The following is a 22,503-nucleotide window of genomic DNA, read 5'->3' on the forward strand; positions in this document are numbered from 1 at the left end:
AACAGTGACGTGTATGTTGCTGGTTTGTGATTTTTAGTCCGGTTTGGAGGGGAGTGTGACAGTTACATACGTACATTGGGTTGTTTGAGAGTGTATAATTTTCAGTGTAATGGTGGCTAGTTATGAACGAGATGAGTCTTGAGCTTTGAAGCAGTTCGTGAGTAGTAGGCAAATGGCACGAGATATTTTTATTTTTAATTACAAAGGGTAACTTGATACTTTTGTTTTTCACAAGGAGTTAATTCAATTAGAGGTCACGAATCGTCGGTTCTAGTTCTTAGGACATGTTTTAGAGGAGACGAGACTATTTAGATTTGAAGCAGTTCTAACGTTTACAATAGTAAGTGCAGGTAACGATTGGTTTGTTCTTATTGCATGCAAATATAACGAGATATTTTTATTTTTTAGTTACAATGGGTAATTTGACACTCTTGTTTTTCACAAGGTAGTAAATTCAATTAGAGCTGACGAATCGTCGCGACTTGTTCCCACGAGATGTTTGCTATTTTTAGTTACAAATGGTAACTCGACACTTTTGTTTTTCATATGGGAGTAAATTCAATTAGAGCTTACAAGTTATCGGCTATTGTTCCCAGGATATTAGACAAAAAAGAAGCTTTCCTTTCTAGAGTGTTTTTACGTCTCTGCAGTAGCAGTTTAATATTTTTATTTGATGGGCATTTTATGACATTCTTTTCAGTCCGATATTTTTAAAGGTAAAAAGTATAAAAACTGTTCAAAAGTTCTTTGAAGACTGTGTGGCACCAAGTTAAAGTGCAATTTAATTAAATCAGACTTTCAACGTATCAGAGAGGTTTTTTTCTCTTTCTTTAAATTTTCGGTGAAGTAGTGTTGTTGCGTTGTGTCGTGTAAAAAGGGTAAACTTACTACTCGTATAAAATGCGAAAAGTTCTCTTAACTTGAGTATTTTTGAGCAAAAATTCCTCTTGGTGGCTGGAAGGGCTCCCGAGGGGGTACTCCCAGAAAAATTGGTTGGGGGTGTGCGGCCCGCTTCCCAAAACCCTTAACCCTATTTATGACCAAAATCTGCGATATTCCTTACCCTATTTCTGACCTGACCAAAAATTCGAAACCCTATTTACGACCTGACCCTCAAATCAAAACCCTGTTTCAGACCTGCGTTATAATTAGCTCCCTAGTTCAAACCAATGTTAAATTACCGTAAACATATAAATTTGTGAAGGGCTTTTGTTGATTTTCTTTTCGATAATGATGAAAAAGTGGCTTCTTCTTAAGGTGGTATGGTACCCTCAATATGGACCAAAAAGTTTGTTTAAATATGGTAAAGAAAGATCAATTGTGTGCTATTGCACTCAAGAAGAAAAATTAAATTTCTAGAGTTTTACTCAAAATGACTGCTATGGAAACCAGCCACAGCCTTTTGAAGTAGTGTTTTATAGTATTGACGCCAACACTTCCTGCTCTTTTACAAAACAAGAATTGACTGTCAAATAAGCATATCATGTAAGTTTCTGTTTTGTTCTGTGATATGAACCTAAGTTTTGACAGTTAACTCTTATTTTCAGTGCTTTTTACAGCTTTATTTGGAAATAACCTTATTTTTTACCAGTGGACAAATCATCTCATGTCACGTGAAAGACCTTAAAATGTTACGATTTTTTTGGTTTATATCATCACGACACTATTGGTCTTTGATGAGCCCAAGTTTCAGAAATTCTACTTAAAAACCTTGCAAAGTAGAAATGTTGGCGCGAAGTCAGTCGGTACAAAGGTAAACTTTTGAGAAAAATGCACTTTAAGTTTCTTACACGAAGTATTAAGCATTTAACGAACCACAAATAGTGGGGGGGGGGTGCAGATTGGATCTCGGGGGAGGGGGTGCAATGGTTGTTCTATTTTGTAAAAAGTTACCGCAGTTGTGGGAAATATTCCTTGTCATAAGGGAAATGAATGAGCCTGTGATGGCAATTTGAGGCAAATCTTTTCACAAATAATTATACCAATCGAGTTGTGCATGTCTTAAAAGTTTTTTCTAAATAGTTTCGTTCATATAAGTTAAAAATAATCTATATTTTTGGTCACGTTCTTATGGTAAACAGTCGTTGCTATGGCCGTTGCCACGTGAAAAAACTTATACCACTGTGTACTTTCCTTACATTTCACACTCATCTGGAAGGAAATTCGGCAAGATCGTTTCAAAATGTTTTTGACAAGTCCTCAAGGGTCTTAAGTCTTGTATTTCCAAGAAATTGAATTTTTCATGAACATCGCCATATTTTGGGGTACCATACCACCTTAAAGCATACCCATATCAAGGCTAGAGTGCAAAACCGTACCCTATTTATGACCAAAATGGCCAAAATTAGCTAAAATCGATACCCTATTTATGACCAAAACGGCTGGAAAACCATGCCCTTCGGGGCCGCACAGACCTATATAGCCCATATAAGGGAGTCGCCCCCCCCCCCCGGGGGAAGGGCTACGTGATCGGTGAGTGAGGGAGTTATGCATGTGCGCGTGTCAGACCAATCACAGTGTGGGTTGTATCAAAGAAAGAATAAAATTGCCTGTTAGAAAATAAGATGGTATCTACATTAATCTGGAGACGTGTCAGATTACTACAGTTTGTTCAGTCAAACATTTTATGGCTTACTATTTAGTTATCTTACCATTACCGATGTAACATCGTATGTACATCATAAACTCCCAGTTTCTTTCTTGCTGTACATCGCAACCAAAAAAACTTGTCAAATCAACCAAATCAGTACTGTAAACAGTTCCATGAATGCTCCTATCTCCGAGACTTATAGTTCACAAAAAAATAACTCTTGCACGCCTTGCGTGCCTATGTTTTTCTATGTCGCTGTAGTAGTTTAGGTCGCGTTACTACCAATGCGATTTCGTGGAGTGTTGACTTCATTGTTTTCCAGTGTTATTGACGGGCCGTGATGAGAAATATTCCTTTGCCGTCTATCAAACAGGAACCGTAGGTGAAATCTGGAGGCGATGGAAGCTTCGGAAGCAAATTTACGGCTATTTTCTTCCTTCGGTAAATTCGTTGTCAAAAAAAATATCTCTGAGTTTTGCGATCTGAATTACCACTAACCTTCGGTAAACTTGCAGGGCTTTGCGATTGGTCGCGATGAAAAATATCTGTGAGATTTGCGAGCTTATTCACCACTTTTAAAGGATGTAGCTTGGCTAGAAGACGCTCGGTTTATTTTTCTAATTTTCCATACATTTGTCTGTAAATTTGGCCGGGTGGACGCGGTTCGCGGGGAAGAAAATACAGACAAATGTATAGAAAATTAGAAAAATTAACTGTGCGTCCTCTGGCTAAGCTACATCCTTCGAACTTGGTGAATACAATCTTCCACCTAGAATTTTATACCTAGTCAGAATGAATGATAGGAAATAAATAGAGGAATTTGAAACATATTAAACGTATTCATGGAGAAACATTTTTTAAGCAAAATTTCCTCTACGTGTTTATTCAAAGAACTACTTTCACTCAGGAGAAAGCCAGTTCAAATCCAGTTCTATTTTCGCTTTCTTCAATTCGTTTTATTCCCAAATAAATATTTCTTCAACTTGCATCTGCTAACTTTATTGTTGCCTTTTCTGTCCGACTAGTTAAGTGATACTAAAACAATTAGACCCTTCGCCCTCAAGGGCTGTGGGTCAATAGCCCTTTCCGCTCTAAATCAGGACGAAATAAGGATTGTTAAGGATGGCAAAGATTAACGAGGACTGCAAATGACGAACTTGAAAAACTAGTTATAAGCTAGTTTTTTCAAGATGCGCAAATCGTGACGTAGCTCCTTTAAAGCAAGTCATGTCCTTAAGCTTTTCTAATTGACTGTAACACCCACTGTAACGCTCACATCTGACACAAAAATGTAGCCGAGAATTAGCTACTGATACTAAAAACAATTTCAAAAACGAGAATGGAAGGTTCACGCAAGCTTCGAACCAACTAACATTCAAAATATATAACTACATCTGCCTGTTCATTATAATTTAAATTTGTCGTAAATTAGGCGCTTATGTGGCTTTTCAAATGATCTCTTGTCATTCTGTGTAATTAGCATGTCATTGCGTCAAATTCGGGATTCTTATTTTCATTTAACATATTTTAGTTTTCAACTTTTACTTTTTATTTATTATTATCTTATAAACGATTTGATTTTTTTTGGGGGGAATTTTTTTCTTTAAAACTTTGGTTTTGTTTTTCCGTGATCCGATCCGTGATCCGGTATGTGATCCGGTCCGCGATCCGATCCGCGATTCGGTCCGATCCGATCCTGGTTTTGTCGACGGAATCTTTACGTGTCCTACTACGTTGTTGTCAATGTAAAACATAGGCACGCAAGGCGTGCAAGAGTTATTTTTTGTGTGAAGTGTTGGAGATAGAAGCATTCATGGTACAGTAATGATTTGGTTAATTTTACAAGTTTTTTTGGTTGCGATGTTACATTGGTAACATAGCTAAATAGTAAGCCATAAAATGTTTGACTGAACAAACTACAGTAATCTGACACGTCTCCAGATTAATGTAGATACCATCTTATTTTCTAACAGGCAATTTGATTCGTTCTTTGATACAACCCGCACTGTGATTGGTGTGACACGCGCACATGCATAACTCCCTCACTCACCGATCACATAACCCTTCCAACCCCCAAGAGGAATTTTTGCTCAAAAATACTCAAGTTAATTTAGAGACTTTTTCGCATTTTATACGAGTCGTAAGTTTACCTTTTTACACAACACAACACAACTCAACTTCACCGAAAACAGAAAAAAAAAGAAAAAACCTCTGACACGTTGAAAGTCTGATTTAATTAAATTGCACTTTAACTTGGTGCCACACAGTCTTCAAAGAACATTTGAACAGTTTTCATACTTTTTACCTTTAAAAATATCGGACTGAAATAAATGTCATCAAATAAAACTATTAAACTGCTACTGCAGAGACGTAAAAACCGTCCAGAAACGAAAGCTTCTTTTTTTTTAATATCCTGGAAACAATAGCCGATAGCTTGTCAGCTCTAATTGAATTTACTCCCATATAAAAAACAAAAGTGTTAAGTTACCATTTGTTACTAAAGATAGCAAACATCTCGTGGGAAAGAGTGGTGACGATTCGTCCGCTCTAATTGAATTTACTCCCTTGTCAAAAACAAGAGTGTCAAATTACACTTTGTAGCTAAAAAACAAAAATATCTCGTTATATTTGCATGCAACAAGAACAAAACAATCGTTACCCGCACTTACTATTGTAAACGTTAGAACTGTTTCAAATCTGAAGTCTCGTCCCCTCTAAAACATGTCCTAAGAATTAGACGCGACGATTCGTGACCTCTAATTGAATTTACTCCTTGTGAAAAACAAAAGTATCAAGTTACCTTTGTAACTAAAAACAAAAATATCTCGTTGTATTTGCATACTACTAACTCACGAACTGTTTCAAACCTCAAGGCTCATCTCGTTCATTTAACTAAAATCCTCAGCCTAACCCACAGAAAATGTCGAAGTAAACCCAATATATGAATACTTCTTCCTCTTTTATAGAAGAATAAATATGGCCGTTCTGAACTCTATCGGGATCAAATCTTCTCACATACCATTTACCTTTACAACAAGAATTTTGATTGGCTGTTTACAGTAGATCCAATCTGATTGGTGTGACATACATACATCTCTCACTCACTCACTCACTCACTCACTCACCCATTGACCCGTCCATAACATACCCGACGCGCCGACTAAGAGGTATTTTTTTACAAAAAAATAACTCAATAAATTGTCTTGAATACGTTTACCGTTTTGTCGTCTACGATCAATGTTACATCGTCCTGAACAGTGACATTGTTGCATGTCCGAACTGGAAATATCAAAGATTTCTTCGATCGAACAGGATCCAAATTTTCAAAAGCACAATTTTGGTCTCCAAAAATTACACCGTTGCTGATTTAGTTTAGTTTAATGAGTTCGTCAAACTCGAATTAAAGCAAATATAGTTTCGAATAAAAGCAAATCCAGGTCTTAGTTTTTGAGATTGTAGGGGGTCTTAGGTCTTAGCTTTTGAGATTCTGAGGGGGTCTTAGGTCTTAGCTTTTGAGATTGGAGGGGGGTCTTAGATCTTAGCTTTTGAGATTCTGAGGGGGTCTTAGGTCTTAGCTTTTGAGATTCAGAGGGGGTCTTAGGTCTTAACTTTTGAGATTCATAGGGGGTATTAGGTCTTAACTTTTGAGATTCAGAGGGGGTCTTAGGTCTTAGTTTTTGAGATTCTGAGGGGGTCTTGGGTCTTAGCTTTTGAGATTGGAGGGGGTCTTAGGTCTTAGCTTTTGAGATTCTGAGGGGGTCTTAGGTCTTAGCTTTTGAGATTCAGAGGGGGTCTTAGGTCTTAGATTTGAGATTCAGAGGGGGTCTTAGGTCTTAACTTTTGAGATTCAGAGGGGGCATTAGGTCTTAACTTTTGAGATTCAGAGGGGGTATTAGGTCTTAGCTTTTGAGATTCAGAGGGGGTATTAGGTCTTAGTTTTTGAGATTTAGAGGGGCTCTTAGGTCTTAGCTTTTGAGATTCAGAGGGGGTATTAGGTCTTAGTTTTTGAGATTCAGAGGGACTCTTAGGTCTTAGCTTTTGAGATTCAGAGGGGGTCTAAGGTTTTAGTTTTTGAGATTCAGAGGGGCTTTTAGGTCTTAGCTTTTGAGATTCAGAGGGGCTTTTAGGTCTTAGCTTTTGAGATTCAGAGGGGGTCTTAGGTCTTAGTTTTTGAGATTCAGAGGGAATATTAGGTCTTAGCTTTTGAGATTCAGAGGGGGTATAAGGTCTTAGTTTTTGAGATTCAACGGGGGTCTTAGGTCTTAGTTTTTGAGATTCAACGCGGGTCTTAGGTCTTAGTTATTAAGATTCAGAGGAGGTCTTAGGTCTTAGTTTTTGAGACACCCCTCATCTTTCGTCACAGTATATGGTTATATTTCGACCAACATTCTCGAAAAGTTCAACAAGCGTTCAAAGCAGTTTGCAGATCGTTCACATTCATGAAGGCCATTTCCACGATTTATAACGTTTCGAATAAACCAAAGCTCGAGAAAATGTTTTCTTCTAGCAAGTGTATTGCAATGAGTGACTTGGCTAGATCATGGAAGCACGTTTGTATTTTGAAAACACACTAGCTTCCTATTCTGTCAAGTGGCCCGCGATCAACGCAAGACGCATGTGAGCTCCCAGAGAAAACACAACTAAAAAGTGGCGTTTATGGCGCTTTTGGCTGTCTTTTCTGGTTGAAAATAAAGATAAATTTCGCTTTTCGAACAGTCTTTATCTACTTGGTTTTGAAGCCTACTTACTGGCCCAAATACGTTCCCTATAAATTAATAAGAAGTTTCCCGCGCATTTTACTCATGAGCGACATTGGCCTTTATAACACAAACAATAGACTGCAAGGCTGATACTACGTGAAAAACGTTTCGAGACACCAACATGACAGGAACCGATAAAGTAGGATCGGAACAATGGACAGCTGTTTCGCCCTTCTTGGGGCTCGTCAGCACTGTGTAGCGAAGATATGTAACGCCAGCCCAACAGCCAACGCACATAAATTGCAAAGTGACCCGTTCACTATATCAAGTTCCGTACTTTGAACTCACTTGCGCCCCGAAACACGCGTTGCCACATCACGTGTTTCGGGGCGCAAGGAGACAAAGTGTCAAGATTGGTGTCTCGAAAAGCAAAAGAATAAATGTGGCTGGACAAGGCCAGCCTAAACATTTAAACATTCAACCGCATGGCCAGTACCATGCTTAAAAAACGCAGCGTATCGGATCTAAAAAGATCTACGGCCCGAAAATACGAATGAGAAACCAGAAACTGCAAGGGTCCGCATACGATAAACGCTGCCAACGTAGGATCTACAAGAGATCTCTTGCAGATCCTACGTTGGCAGCGTTTATCGTTTGCGGTCCCTTGCAGTTTCTGGTTTCTCATTTATAACACAGCGCGCGCGCTAGTCCTAACTAATTCCTATTGAGCCATCATGAACGAAATCTCTTTTATACCACAGTTGCTACTACTCTCGCAATCTGATTGGCTAATTTGACGGTGTCGATAAGAGTCTAGACTACGAGTAGTCCTTCTTTCGCTTAGTCTGTCGTGCGTGACGCCAGAGAAAACCGCGAGAAAAAAATGGCCGCGCCAAATTCTCGCGGTTTTCTTTCGCGTCAGTCACGACGGACTAAGCGAAAGAGGGACTGCTCGTGGTCTAGGCAACGCTGCTCGCATCAATGTGTCACGCAATGCTTTTTTTAACTCCCGTTCTGAAAAAACCATATTCTTTGACGTTGATTGTGGTAAAATTAACAAATTGACGTCAGTTTTTTATGCGTCTGTTCTCTTATTGATGATAAATTGCGTCATAACATTGTCAAAGTGACTGTGGAACCACGAGCCGCAGACAAATCAAATCTTTAAAATCCCCATACCACTTGAATTGTTCCTTCGTGTTCAAGTAGTTGAGTTGACTGGCCAAAGATGCCATTGATGATGAATTCTTGTTTGCAAGCCAACCATGATTTTTAACGAATTGAAAACCGATTAAAAAAATGGCGCTGCGCGATAAAATACGTGTGAACTCTCTGAGAGTAGACAAGGGAACAGCGCCTGATCTCCAAAGATTACAAAAGAAATAAGTTAACCGTCACTAGAGCACATCCTCCGATATCCATTTTCTGTAATCTTATTGTTCTAAATCTAACGAATATTGCATGTTACATGTATCAAGAGAATAGCCGGCTCTGTTCCACATGAACTGATAACAACCAGGAGAATATCAAGGTAAGCGAGTGAATCCTCTGTATATGTCAGAAATGTAAAAAAATGGGGGGGGGGGGGGGAGGGGGTTCACCGACTTCGTTTTGGAGAGAACATGCTCTGAAGAACATCCTAAATCTCAACTAGTGAGACAATCTCAGATAGTGCAGAGTGTAATGCATAGCTATGACTCAGTACTCTTGACACAGTTCCTATATAACCCCTGCCATTCACTCCTGGTTTGTACTGACCTGGCTAGTCAGCTAGGGATTTTGATGAGACATAATCTCAGCAGTGTGTATGTTTGATGTGTTTATTTTCATTAACAGTCCAAGAATAACTTACAATTAATTACCGTTTGTCAAGACAGCTCTCGAATTTTACTGTAGTGTTTTACGTTGATTTTTGCTCATTTTAAATTAAATAATACATTTAAGTTGCGAACGTGACAATTTTACTCTTCACGAAAACGTTTGTAACTTGATACTTTTGTTTTCCTCGCAGAGGTATGTAACCTAAAACTCTTGTTTTCTCGAAAACACACAGAAGATGTGCTAGTATTCTTTTCACAGCTGGAGATAAATGGAAGAAAGTTGAATGTCGGATGAAGAAATGGAAGAGGAACGATTTGCTTTATTTAAAACGCAAATTTTCTTTTGACCGATAAACAGGAACTAATCTAATTATCAAATTGTCACGGAACAGCAGGTTCTGTTTCCACCTTTGGCGTTAACAATAAAACCGTTTAAATTTAAAATACACACTGATATCGATTAATACAACTGAGGAGCGTTTCAACGAGAGGTATTGAAAGTAAACAACGCTACTTGACCGAGATTACATCCTTCATCGGTGATCGATTCCCCTGAAAGACTGATAAAATTTATGCTTTCAGTAGGTGCCACGGAGTCTGCAGCAATATTTGAGCAGTTTCCTGGGTTTTTTGTTCAATTTGCCGACAAGTTTTAAAACCACTTACTCGGGAGAGTTTCGGCTGCGGGTATGAACATTTTGGTCTCTTTGATGGAGACAATTAAAGGATGAAATAAACGCACTAGTGTAGTTTGGAAACAATAGATGATACTTCTTGAACCAAGTTAGGCGTAATTCCAAAAGACACGCAGTCGCAGTAACATCCTTGTATCGTGCTAATGATGCTAGAACGCATGCATATGACTTATTAGGGTTCTACCACATGGAAAAGCGCTCAACGCTAGTGTGTGATCTTGTATGAAATGTATCTTCCACCTGATATATGTAGTTGACACTAACGTTTATTAATCTGCGCATGCGTTTAGAGCAAATATTGGTTTTGTTCTGAAGAGAAAAGTACCAGAAGGAGAGCAAGGGGCTTTCTGAAACAAATACATAGCTTTTTGAAGTGATTATAAAGGTAAGTTAGCATACCTGCCGACCCCCAGGGTATACACGTATGCCCTCTTTGAGGCCGGCAACGGGGCCAAATTAAATATGGACAAGTGCAAGGCCCTTTGGCTTGTAATCCATGACCGTTCCAAGGGTGGCTTTAACATGGTCTCTATTGCTCTTAAAGTTAATGCTCTCTTGGTGCAATGGATCCGCCGTTATCTGTGCTCCCCGAACAGCTGGGTCTCTCTAATGACCTTCTGGTTTTTTGACCGGTTTGGTATAGACACCATGAGTGTCTTCTCGGCACCTTCGGCTTTCTCTCCTGCCGGGCTTCCTCCCTTTTATGCTGCCATGCTGAATGCGTGGAAAGCTCTGAATGGCTTAGCCTCTCCAAATGGCTTGGTTGTACGCTCTTTGGTCGAAAATGTAGACCTCCCGGCATCTTCCTTTTCTTGCAAATTGTACTACCAGTTGAGTCTCCTTAATCATCCTTGTCGGCCTCATTGTGTTACCAAATTCAGACCTTCCTTTGTGACCTCGACTGGCCTTCAACCTGGAAGTCTCTGTTTTTCTTGCCCTTGGACAGGCAAGTCATTGATCTGAATTGGAAAGTAGCTCATGGGGTCTTGTACACCGCTGAACGGCTATCCTCCTTTGGTTATAACCTGCCCACCAATTGCTTTTGCGGTTATCACATGGAGTCCTCTGAACATCTCTTCTTTTCGTGTCCTCTCATCCAGAGTGGCATTGGCTTTGTTCAATCTCTGCTCTTTCGGGCCTCCGCCTTGGCTCCCTCCTTAACTGTGCGGCACATGCTCTTTGGTTTTAGCAGCGATGAGCTTCTTTGTGTTCCTCGTGTCCTCTCCTACTTACTGAATCTCTGTAAGTTTTTAGTCTGGTGCCAGCGGAACGACTATCGCTTCCGTTCAGTACCACCCAGTGCTCTCAGGCTCCTGGCCTGTCTCAAGTCCAGGGCAAATTTCTATTTGCCTCTGTACTTCAAGCGTTTCCTCTCCCAGCGGCGTCGTCGCCTCTTCCATCGTCAATGGGGTGCTAATGGCGTCGTTGGCCGTGTCTCTGGCGGTTCCTTTAAACTAAGTTTTTAAGTGCCTGGTTTTATCTAGAACTTTTTGTTTCTTCGTTTTTATCACATCTATTGAAGTCTTTGGTCTCTTTCCCTAGTCCTGGTCGCCTTTGTTGGATGTACTGAACTAGTATATTTTTAACTAGTCTTTCATTTATTCGCTTTTATTGCATGTTTTAAACCGTGTCTATTGCCTTTTGTCTCTTTATGGTGGGGCGGGGTTCGACTCCCCGGCGAAGTTGGCGAGCCGGCCTCTTATGAGGGTGCTCCCTCTCCTTGGCGGTACTTGTATTGTCCTTTCATCTACGCCTCTATGGTCGATGGACATTGCACTGCGTTCATCGTACCGCCTTACATACAAAAAGACAAATCTGGAGACGTCTAGAAATCTTTGCACTATAAGAATGTCATTTTCAACGATGCCCGAATACTCTCCGAAAATCACCCGAAGGTCTTCCGAATGTTCCCAACTTATCTCGGTTAGAACAGCATTTATTTTTCAAAATCTTAAATGTTACGTTGCTCAATAATTCTAAAGTTTTACATCTTCTTTCAACATCTCAGTGCCATCGTTATGATCTACGTTGAAAAGTCCACATATTGCATTACAATATCTGCTGTAAAGCAGGGTTTTTACTAACAGGGTCCTTCGTATCAATATAACTCGATCATAATATACTTTTCCCCTTGGGCGTAATAAACGTGCATTGAAATAGTTGTACTGTAAACAAAATCGATCAGTGTTCAACGGTACTTTCTGGAATGCGTTTATCAGACACACCTTCTTACGACAATGAATATTCTTCGCTAACAACAACGCGATCATAATAGACCTTTTTCACTTGGGCGTAATGGTTTCCCATTTCAAATCACGTGGGATGTTTGTGTAAATTCTTCTTTTTATTTTTTTGTTTTCGCCACCCACCGACAGATATATGGAAACAAAGAAATATTGTGTACATGTGATAAATGACACACGATTCGAAAAGGGAAAACATCATCCCCGAACGAAAAAAGTGTATTAAACTAAGCAGTTAAATTTGATAATCACGAATGGGCCTTGTTGTACAGCCTCGTAGCGCTCTTTGCTGCTTTTAGTACATTGGGTGGAAGCCCGATTTTTCCAGGGCTGTTAAGGGACTCCATCTTAATCGTCATGATGCTGCCCAGGGTTTCCTCTTGATCTAAGCAGGATCTTAAAGACGTCAAATTTTTCTTTATCATAGAGAAGACCCTTTCTTCACCAGCATTCGAGTGCGGTATGGTAAGGACAAGCATAGCAATCTTGGAGAGCCGAGGGAAACGCTTATGGCCGTCCAGGGTGGTCAGCTCTTGCAGATGGCCCCAAACAATGTCGGGTCTTAGCCGGCTGCCACCTTCATTGGCATTGGCCAACTCCCTGACTGACTTTGGAAGTTCCTCTTCGTCCATTGTGGCAAAGTCGTGGACCTTCTGAGTCAGTTCTTCCAGGTCTTTCGCTGATGTAAACGGCAGAAGGTTTGGGTACCTACAAAGGAAACTAGTCATTGAGAAGCGCTTGATAACTGCTTTACTGAGACAGCCGTAGCCGCAGTGCCACCTGTGCAGAGCAAAGTGCGCACAGCTTTATCTACAAGGTGAAAATGAAGACGAGGAAATTCCCATTGCAAACAATTGGCCCCTAGGGAATTTTTAACTCAAACAATTTTTTGAGCTCCTGGAATTAAGGGTTTTATAGACTTTTTCCAAACAATCATTTGTCGATTTAAGTACTTTTACTTTAGTACTGTACCTCTGTACAAAGTACTGCACCATGGAGGGCTCAAGCTTTTCCCTTTCCTCAAAGTACACCATCTCAGCACTGACGAGAAGCTCATCATTTACTGCCATATGGCTGACAGCATACTCGAAAACTTCTATGAAGAAAGACCTTGCCTCCTCATAGAACCGCTTCTCATCCTCAGCGCCAATGTCACCGGAACTGACAAGGTTGTTCAGTGCAGTCCTTGTCACAAAGCCAACGTCGATCAAGGAATCTGAATCAAAAAAAATATTAATCTGCACACAGACCTCTAAGTGAGTCAAACAATATTAAGAAAAAGAAAAAAGACGCAACATACCTGGCAAATATTGCTCAACATCAAGGAGCTGCTTAAAGGATGAGGACGCCTTAACGATCCCAGGAGAGATGAGCTTGCAGGCAAGAAGCTTTAGGAATTTCGTCAGGGATGAATTGATGGCACTGATTGGAGGTTCCTCTTTTTGTAGAAAGAGGTTGAGATTAACAAAGATCTGCAACGCCGACTGCAGAAATAGCAGATAAACCTCTGTCATGGGGTTGTTGAAGGCAGTCTCGAGCCTCTTGAATCGAGCAGCGGACTCATCTTCCGAAAGAAAATAAGTTTTCAGCGACTGATACTGCAGCAGGGTTCGCGTGATCACATTCTCCAAGCTAAGCCATCTCGTGCTGACGTGTTTGGTGATCTTGCGGTATCCTTGATCGCAGAAATCAGCATATTCTGCCAGCTTGCATTTTCGCTTCGTAGAATGGACAAACCAGAAGTAAATGTCGACTAGGAGGTCTTCCACGTCAAATCCGGTCTCAGCATTGAATGCTTTGGCTGCAGCCGAGGAGGTATTGTGCACAACATGGCACTGGCATCCATTGAAGTATACTGATGGGTTCTACTGCTTGACGCGCGTCAAGATGGAGTTGTTTTTCCCCAGGTTAACATTAGTGTTGTCCATGGAAAATGCAACGCGGTTTTCCCATGGGATTTTGTGGCGGGCCAAACACTCATCGATTCCTTGGAAAAGCATCTCAGCCGTGCTGCCACTAGATAAGCACATGTCCAACAAGCTGGTCTTTACCCGCTTTAGGTTCACATCGTATATTTGCACCGTCAGGGGATTCATCTTTTTGAGACCATTATCGTTAGAACCATCAGTCGCCAGCGAATACGGGGCATTTTTCATAACCTCCACCAGTAAATTTCTGTGTAGAAAACAAATAATGATAAAAAATATGCACTGAACCCTTAGCCCTAATGATGTGACTTACAGTAATAACCACAAGTGAAAATGTTTTTTTTTTTTTATACCGGAAATATGGCTTCAGCGCCCCGTTCACAACGCATGACGTCTTTGTCCTTCCTGATGCGTACTCTTTGGCGATTTTAGAGATGGGGAAAAATATCTTTGAACAGGGAGTTAAATGTATCCGCTGCTGCAAAGGGGATGTTATTGTTGACCATTGCCATGGCCACCTTTACTTCTGCCGAAGTTACCTTGGAAAGAAAAAAACATGTATTTAGTCGTTTAAGAGTGATTTTCTGAGTGTCGAGAATAGGAAGACAGTCACGAAAAATCGATTTTTCTTTTATTTCGCCAAAACATACCTTTGGGTGAACTTATTCATGGAAAAATAGTTTAAAGTTCCAACGATTTATTTTACGGCCAAAATTTAAGAAAGTTCGAAATTTGCATACAATGGCGCTTTTCGCGGCTTAAAATGTTCAGAATTTCACGCTTCTTTACGAAATCAGCGGGGGCGTAAAAACAATCCTACGAGTACAAAACTTGGCACAAATATTATTTCATTCTTATACTTTAAAATCGTGAAATAAGTTTCTTGAAGTTTTGTTTGTAGCTTTTTAACGAAGGGTATTTGTACAGCCGCCATTTGTGTCTCTTGGCAAGGAACAAATAAAGGCCAACTTTGACTAGTATAAATGGCCTCTGGTATATATCATTTGGTCAAAATATCTACATTTTAGGAAACCTCGGTTATTGTTTTTTTCATCCAAAACGTTATAGCTCTGGGAATTAAACTGTTCTCCGTCAGTAAAATAAAATGTTACGGCATGTAAGCGACTTCAGTTTTATGCAAATCACAAGGTTATTCTTTGGAAGTCAACGGTTTAAAACCGGAAACAACGACTCACCGTTACTTACGTTCCTTCTCCTGCTATAGAAACGATTTTAACTTCCCAGTGTCCTTGTGAGCTGTTTTGTAAAATATTTCCAGTAAAACAGCGAGCATAAACGGCCATAAAATTCGACAAGGTCGACAATGTTTATATTTGAGATGAGACACTGAGTGGCACACACAGTCCTGGCTGTTTTCATCGTCTTGCTCAGTCGAGAGTCCTTTAAAAATATGATAGGATATACGCTTCAAACCGTAGTAAATTAGTTTCTCATATCCATATGCCTCATGTCGACTCATGGGCAAATAAATCAGTCCCCGTACACTGAATAAACGACTCGAATGACCTCTGAGGTCAGGAGGTCACCTGATATGTCGTTATGCTACTTTTCCCCAGTTTCACATTACACGCGTAACGCCGTACTTAATGACGTTCGCGCGAAAATTTTCCAGTGGATAGATTTTGTCTTAATTTTTACAGCAGTCAGATAATGAGTTTCTTGTGTCAGAAATGCAAAAAAGAAAAAAAAAAAAAATGGGAGTCATCGACTTCGTTTTAGAGATAAAGCGTGTAGAAAACTACCTGATTTTGAAAATTCAGCATGCTCTACAGGGGTTCATAGTTAAAAATATCGAATGTGAGTCAAAGGAGGCAAACGATCTTACTGGATAGCACTACTGCCTGTGGTTTTTAAAGCAGCGACTATCCGGGTCAGATCTCCAGACATCGTCAGTTACACGGACTATAAGCGGAGATAAATAATGCCCTTGGCAGCTGTGAATGCGTGATTTAGAGGCACGAAAGGAACGAGCTGAAACGCGAATCTCACGCGAAAAAATAAGTTTTGCTCTCGCTGCTCGTATATTACCAGCTTTTGCTAACTAGTAAAACGGCACAGCCTGTTTCTGTGTTTTAGTCATTTCAGTCACTTATGACGCTCAATTTTGCTGTTATGGTTAGGTTTTAGAAGTAGCGCTAATCCACCCCCACCCCACTCCCAGGAAAAGTAATTTCAAAAGTCGTGACGGCCAATACTCCCGAAAGCAGAATGCAATCTGCATTTGTATTGAGAGGCAATAGGCTGCGAGCAGGCATATATTGGTGAAGAGAAAGTAGGAAAGGAAAAAGGGAATTAGAAGTGTCACTTTTTTATTTATTTATTTATTTATTTATTTATTTATTTTGAACACCCAAACCCGTTGGCCGTAAAAGAATCTACCTGGACATACTTTAATTAACAAGAAGATCTGTTAGATCTTATAACCGCGCTTTAAAAATTTAACTGTTCGCTTAGCACTACCGTCGGAACGCAGTGCACATTCCAAAGCAGTCATTGATGATTCTTTTCTTACTGTAGACATCACATCACTTGATCAACACAAACTGTATTATTGCACCATCAGTGGTAGCCGTTGACAAATCTCCGATGACTTAATGGTCTTAATCTAGAACTTTCTTCGGGATATGTATGGGCATGAACGATATCAACGACACAATAATAACACTATTAACAACAGCTTTCTTTCTTAAAAGTCATGATTAAATTTAATTGGTGTTTTCCACGAGTAAAGGGCTAGCAAAGTAGTCACACAAGTCATAAAAAAACCCTATCCCGACCGATGTATCGATTTTGGTCACTCCAGTGACCACAGATTGAAAACGTGACAGAAAATTGGCGTTACTTTTGATTCTCACCAAATTTGTCGTATCCCCCCCTCGGGAGAATTTTGTTAAGTTAGCTAATTTAGTATGCAAGCCACCGTAATGGCGGTCGCCGCCGGCGAAATGTTTATTTGCTCAAAATTGGGGCAAAATCTTTCCGAGATGGAAATCAGGACATTTGTAAGGATACAGAAAGTAATTTGGGACCCGTTGCTGGCTTCTAAGGCTGAATTTATCCAGAAGTAAGCTGTATTTTCGTTTTCGTGTCGAAAGCCATGCGATGAAATATTATCGGTTTGTTCTGCTGTCTTGTTCTGTTTTTTCTCTTTGTCGTTTTTGTAGCCCGCCGAGGCCAGTCTTTCGTCTAAATCAGTTGAAAAAGGTTCGAAAAAGATGTTCCCATTCAAGTTTAAACTCTCAGGCGATAATTGTGGAGTTTTTTGGCCGAAACGTCGGCTTTGTTATGTTGGTGTTTTTCGGTTGCTATGGGCGACCGTTGCTTCCTTTGTTAGGACAAGTCTGGGAAGTGAGGTCACAAAAAACTTCTAATTAATTCTGGTTTTGTTCGATTTCGCTGAAATTTTAACACGATAAAGCTGGATTGTTAAGGAATAGATTTACCGCCTGCCGATGTGCGGTAGCTATTAACGCTGAAGTGTTATATCGCTTCGAAGTCAGGGTTTTGAAGAGATTTTTTTGCAACATGTGGGTTCGGCGTGATTTTGTAATCTGAGGTTTCGGTTGACCCCGAAGGAAAAAATATCCGGAAAAGGTCATTTCATCGACGATTCAAACAAATATAAATATGTATATGTTCCGAGCTAAATTTCTGGTGAAAAACTATAATTTTTGACGAGCGCTGGGTTTTTAATTTATTCCCGCGAAAGATGAGATTTATTGTTTCAACAGCTTTTGGCGAGTAAACATCACAGGTTGCGTGACTCAAAATTTGGCCGAGTGGAAGCTTGGGTCTGCTCGCACCGAAGTCGAAAAAAACAAGAAGATCTGTTAGATCTTATAACCGCGCTTTAAAAATTTAACGGTTCGCTTAGCACTACCGTCGGTACGCAGTGCACCTTCCAAAGCAGTCATTGATGATTCTTTTCTTACTGTAGACATCACATCACTTGATCAACACAAACTGTATTACTGCACCATCAGTGGTAGCCGTTGACAAATCTCCGATGACGTAATGGTCTTAATCTAGAACTCTCTTCGGGATATGTATGGGCATGAACAATATGAACTACGCAATAATAACACTATTAACAACAGCTTTCTTTCTTTAAAGTCATGATTAAATTTAATCGGTGTTTTCCACGAGTAAAGGGCTAGCAAAGTAGTCACACAAGTCATATAATTTAACAAGAAGATCTGTTAGATCTTATAACCGCGCTTTTAAAATTTAACTGTTTGCTTAGCACTACCGTCGGAACGCAGTGCACATTCCAAAGCAGTCATTGATGATTCTTTTCTTACTGTAGACATCACATCACTTGATCAACACAAATTGTATTATTGCACCATCAGTGGTAGCCATTGACAAATCTCCGATGACATAATGGTCTTAATCTTTGTAGAACTTTCTTCGGGATATGTATGGGCATGAACGATATAAATGACACGATAATAACACTATTAACAACAGCTTTCTTTCTTAAAATTCATGATTAAATTTAATTGGTGTTTTCCACGAGTAAAGGGCTAGCAAAGTAGTCACACAAGTCATATAATTTAATAATAAAACTCTATCCCGACCGATGTATCGATTTTGGTCACTCCAGTGACCACAGATTGAAAACGTGACAGAAAATTGCCGTTACTTTCGATTCTGACCAAATTTAGACAGTGGGATGATCTCATCCTTAGCCAATTACAGGCCATTTTTCAGCTCTTTTCGTCATATCCCCCCCTCGGGAGAATTTTGTCAAGTTAGCTAATTTAGTATGCAAGCCACCGTAATGGCGGTCACCCTCGACGAAGTGTTTATTTGCTCAAAATTGGGGCAAAATCTTTCGGAGATGGAAATCAGGACATTTGTGAGGATACAGAAAGTAATTTGGGGCCGGTTGCTGGCTTCTAAGGCTGAATTTATCCAGAAGTAAGCTGTATTTTCGTTTTCGTGCCGAAAGCCATGCGATGAAATATTATCGGCTTGTTCTGCTGTCTTGTTCTGTTTTTCTCTTGGTCTTTTTTGTAGCCCGCCGAGGCCAGTCTTTCGTCTAAATCAGTTGAAAAAAGTTCGAAAAAGATGTTCCCAGTCAAGTTTAAGCTCGCAGGCGATAATTCTGAAGTTTTTTGGCCGAAACGTCGGCTTTGTTATGTTGGTGTTTTTCGGTTGCTATGGGCGACCGTTGCTTCCTTTGTTAGGTCAAGTCTGGGGAGTGAGGTCACAAAAAAATTCTAATTAATTCTGGTTTTGTTCGATTTCGCTGAAATTTTAACACGATAAAGCTGGATTGGTAAGGAATAGATTTACCGCCTGCCGATGTGTGGTAGCTATTGACGCTGAAGTGATATATCGCTTCGAAGTCAGGGTTTTGAAGAGATTTTTTTGCAACGTGTAGGTTCGGCGTGATTTTGTAATCGGAGGTTTTTGTTGACCCCGAAGGAAAAAATATCCGAAAAAGGTCATTTCATCGATGATTCAAACGAATATAAATATGTATTTGTTCCGAGCGAAATTTCTGGTGAAAAAAATATAATTTTTGACGAACGCTGGGTTTTTAATTTTTTTCCCGCGAAAGTCAGTATCGGAGATCAGATTTATTAATGTTTCAACAGCTTTTGGCGAGTAAACATCACAGGTTGCGTGACTCAAAATTTGGCCGAGTGGAAGCTTGGGTCTGCTCGCACCGAAGTCGAAAAAAACAAGAAGATCTGTTAGATCTTATAACCGCGCTTTTAAAATTTAACTGTTCGCTTAGCACTACCGTCGGAACGCAGTGCACATTCCAAAGCAGTCATTGATGATTCTTTTCTTACTGTAGACATCACATCACTTGATCGACACAAACTGTATTATTGCACCATCAGTGGTAGCCGTTGACAAATCTCCGTTGACTTAATGGTCTTAATCTAGAACTTTCTTCGGGATATGTATGGGCATGAACGATATCAACGACACAGTAATAACACTATTAACAACAGCTTTCTTTCTTAAAAGTCATGATTAAATTTAATTGGTGTTTTCCACGAGTAAAGGGCTAGCAAAGTAGTCACACAAGTCATAAAAAAACCCTATCCCGACCGATGTATCGATTTTGGTCACTCCAGTGACCACAGATTGAAAACGTGACAGAAAATTGGCGTTACTTTTGATTCTCACCAAATTTGTCGTATCCCCCCCCTCGGGAGAATTTTGTTAAGTTAGCTAATTTAGTATGCAAGCCACCGTAATGGCGGTCGCCGCCGGCGAAATGTTTATTTGCTCAAAATTGGGGCAAAATCTTTCGGAGATGGAAATCAGGACATTTGTAAGGATACAGAAAGTAATTTGGGACCCGTTGCTGGCTTCTAAGGCTGAATTTATCCAGAAGTAAGCTGTATTTTCGTTTTCGTGTCGAAAGCCACGCGATGAAATATTATCGTCTTGTTCTGCTGTCTTGTTCTGTTTTTTCTCTTTGTCGTTTTTGTAGCCCGCCGAGGCCAGTCTTTCGTCTAAATCAGTTGAAAAAGGTTCGAAAAAGATGTTCCCATTCACGTTTAAACTCTCAGGCGATAATTGTGGAGTTTTTTGGCCGAAACGTCGGCTTTGTTATGTTCGTGTCTTTCGGTTGCTATGGGCGACCGTTGCTTCCTTTGTTAGGACAAGTCTGGGAACTGAGGTCACAAAAAAATTCGAATTAATTCTGGTTTTGTTCGATTTCGCTGAAATTTTAACACGATAAAGCTGGATTGTTAAGGAATAGATTTACCGCCTGCCGATGTGTGGTAGCTATTAACGCTGAAGTGTTATATCGCTTCGAAGTCAGGGTTTTGAAGAGATTTTTTTGCAACATGTGGGTTCGGCGTGATTTTGTAATCTGAGGTTTCGGTTGACCCCGAAGGAAAAAATATCCGGAAAAGGTCATTTCATCGACGATTCAAACAAATATAAATATGTATATGTTCCGAGCTAAATTTCTGGTGAAAAAATATAATTTTTGACGAGCGCTGGGTTTTTAATTTATTCCCGCGAAAGATGAGATTTATTGTTTCAACAGCTTTTGGCGAGTAAACATCACAGGTTGCGTGACTCCAAATTTGGCCGAGTGGAAGCTTGGGTCTGCTCGCACCAAGTCGAAAAAAAACAAGAAGATCTGTTAGATCTTATAACCGCGCTTTTAAAATTTAACTGTTCGCTTAGCACTACCGTCGGAACGCAGTGCACATTCCAAAGCAGTCATTGATGATTCTTTTCTTACTGTAGACATCACATCACTTGATCAACACAAACTGTATTATTGCACCATCAGTGGTAGCCGTTGACAAATCTCCGATGACTTAATGGTCTTAATCTAGAACTTTCTTCGGGATATGTATGGGCATGAACGATATCAACGACACAATAATAACACTATTAACAACAGCTTTCTTTCTTAAAAGTCATGATTAAATTTAATTGGTGTTTTCCACGAGTAAAGGGCTAGCAAAGTAGTCACACAAGTCATAAAAAAACCCTATCCCGACCGATGTATCGATTTTGGTCACTCCAGTGACCACAGATTGAAAACGTGACAGAAAATTGGCGTTACTTTTGATTCTCACCAAATTTGTCGTATCCCCCCCCCTCGGGAGAATTTTGTTAAGTTAGCTAATTTAGTATGCAAGCCATCGTAATGGCGGTCGCCGCCGGCGAAATGTTTATTTGCTCAAAATTGGGGCAAAATCTTTCGGAGATGGAAATCAGGACATTTGTAAGGATACAGAAAGTAATTTGGGACCCGTTGCTGGCTTCTAAGGCTGAATTTATCCAGAAGTAAGCTGTATTTTCGTTTTCGTGTCGAAAGCCACGCGATGAAATATTATCGTCTTGTTCTGCTGTCTTGTTCTGTTTTTTCTCTTTGTCGTTTTTGTAGCCCGCCGAGGCCAGTCTTTCGTCTAAATCAGTTGAAAAAGGTTCGAAAAAGATGTTCCCATTCACGTTTAAACTCTCAGGCGATAATTGTGGAGTTTTTTGGCCGAAACGTCGGCTTTGTTATGTTGGTGTTTTTCGGTTGCTATGGGCGACCGTTGCTTCCTTTGTTAGGACAAGTCTGGGAAGTGTGGTCACAAAAAAATTCTAATTAATTCTGGTTTTGTTCGATTTCGCTGAAATTTTAACACGATAAAGCTGGATTGTTAAGGAATAGATTTACCGCCTGCCGATGTGTGGTAGCTATTAACGCTGAAGTGTTATATCGCTTCGAAGTCAGGGTTTTGAAGAGATTTTTTTGCAACATGTGGGTTCGGCGTGATTTTGTAATCTGAGGTTTCGGTTGACCCCGAAGGAAAAAATGTCCGGAAAAGATCATTTCATCGACGATTCAAACAAATATAAATATGTATATGTTCCGAGCTAAATTTCTGGTGAAAAAATATAATTTTTGACGAGCGCTGGGTTTTTAATTTATTCCCGCGAAAGATGAGATTTATTGTTTCAACAGCTTTTGGCGAGTAAACATCACAGGTTGCGTGACTCCAAATTTGGCCGAGTGGAAGCT

General features: G+C 40.0%; 2 pseudogenes across 1 annotated transcript; one reads left to right on the plus strand and one right to left on the minus strand.

Moving 5' to 3' along the window:
• The first annotated feature begins 10,078 nt into the window (after positions 1-10,078).
• Positions 10,079-11,271, plus strand: LOC149115435 (uncharacterized; annotated as a pseudogene).
• Positions 11,272-11,720: 449 nt separating this feature from the next.
• LOC110048305 (uncharacterized) lies at positions 11,721-15,686 on the minus strand (annotated as a pseudogene). The gene is made up of 5 exons (XR_016206042.1): positions 15,173-15,686; positions 14,330-14,515; positions 13,349-14,223; positions 13,021-13,264; positions 11,721-12,756 (listed from the first exon to the last, which is right to left on the minus strand). The product of XR_016206042.1 is annotated as an uncharacterized LOC110048305 (transcript).
• Positions 15,687-22,503: the final 6,817 nt, after the last annotated feature.

This window comes from Orbicella faveolata, unplaced genomic scaffold, assembly GCF_042242905.1.
Source record: "Orbicella faveolata isolate gen_17 unplaced genomic scaffold, um_ofav_v1 contig_13, whole genome shotgun sequence".
Classification (NCBI taxonomy): Eukaryota; Metazoa; Cnidaria; class Anthozoa; order Scleractinia; family Merulinidae; genus Orbicella; species Orbicella faveolata.